This window comes from Phaseolus vulgaris, chromosome 4 (assembly GCF_000499845.2).
Source record: "Phaseolus vulgaris cultivar G19833 chromosome 4, P. vulgaris v2.0, whole genome shotgun sequence".
Lineage (NCBI taxonomy): Eukaryota > Viridiplantae > Streptophyta > Magnoliopsida > Fabales > Fabaceae > Phaseolus > Phaseolus vulgaris.
The window spans coordinates 22483508-22485206 of record NC_023756.2 but is presented as its reverse complement, the minus strand read 5'-3'; positions in this window follow the sequence as shown (position 1 = coordinate 22485206).

Sequence of the window (1699 nt, the reverse complement as noted above, 5' to 3'; positions counted from 1 at the left end):
GAAGGTGAAAAACGAACGAATGTAGGTTCGTTGCGACGATTGATGAAGCCATAAGTTACGCAGAAGGATAAATGGAAAAACAACCCACAGCGTATGCACCAGGCAGTTACAGGATGATGCGAATCGGTTAAAATGCAAGGAAAACCAGCAGAAGAAGGAAAGTGGGTACCTTTTGATGATCAGGAAGACGATGAAGGTTGATGGTGATTCAGAATGCTGGAGAGCGCTGAGGGTTCTTCGCAGAAGAAAGTTGGAGCGTTCGTGAATGCGAGGGAAAGTGATGGAACAGTGCTGAGTGAAAATGGGTTTAAGGGTTTTTTCGAAATGGGTTTAGGAAGCGCAAACGGCAACTGAAGAGAGCCGTTGATGAAGCCACGTGTCGAGCGATGAGTGAGGGGTTTGGTGGAGCGTCAGAGCAGCAGAAGGTACAACCGCTTGGAATTCTGCGTCAGTGCCACGTAGGTCGGTGTTGACGTGGCTCTTTCAGTCTTTTCGCTAGACAAGTCTTCGCTTAAGACTGGGGGGCTTGTGTACCGCCCTGGTGGTCGGGAGTGATGACGTGGCATCCTGCTACAGTATAGGCGTGTTGGCAAAGCGCCAGGTTGGCAGAAGGGAAGGAAGTCGGGGGGCTCGTGTAGCCGCCAGTTGTTAAGTTGACGTGTTCCGATTTCCAGCTTACCAGAATCGGCGATCACCAGGTTAAAGATGAAGTCGCCAGGTGTAGATTCAGGCGACCTGATCATTGGAGATCGCCAGAGCAAGCACATCGCCAAAGATGAAAGAGAAGCAAATTATGAAGGCGGCCGGCGAGACCACAGGGAAGGTGTATGAAGGCCCCTAACTCGCCAGTTCCAGTAGAGATCGCACTCCCAAGTTAGCTATGCACTGGGCAGTACCATGCATATGTAACTTAGCCAAAATGAGAGTAGAAGCAGCGCCAAGTCAAGGAGGCTCCAGATGATGGCACGTGTACGACTGGATGCGAGCCACGTGTCCGGGTCTGTAACTGCCAGGAGAGAGAAAACAACCAGGTATATAAGAGTTCTCAACCAACTTTCTGAGGTACGCACGTTCAGATTATACTCTTTACGCTTGCGAGTGATAGAGGTTACTGTGAGAGAGGATTTGAACGGTTCTTGTTCTCTTAGTATTTGGTGATACTGTCACTGACTTGGGCGTTGGAGTGCGATCGGCCGCAGCGGCGCCGCTCTGTTTCTTTGCAGGTTCTTGAGGTGGATCACGAAGAGGAACGGAGGTTCGAAGCGGTGCACACGTCGATCCTTTGACGAGGCAGTTTCCAACGTTCTGGTCAACAGGCAGGATCAGTACCCCTTTCTAGTTTAGGGTCCATCATGATTAATACCCTTCCTTAGGAAGCCATTTGGCTAACCCTTTGGGAACAAGGTACCTTCTAGCTTTACATGTTCTAGAGATATGTTCATTTTTCATACAGTAAAAGCAAGATGCAGTATGCATAGTATTTGAACTACTAAAAGAAGAAAAACCTGTTTTGGAAGGAACAAAAAAATTGGATAGCTTTTTAACATTGTTCTTCATTCCAGGATTGTATCCTAGACCATTCTTATTAAAAACAACATTTTGAGAACCCAACAGCGTTTCAAGATTTTCTCTTCCTTTGGTGAAACTTGATAGTGTTTTTAGCAGATAATCAACCTGTTTTTCCAATTTCTTACAATTT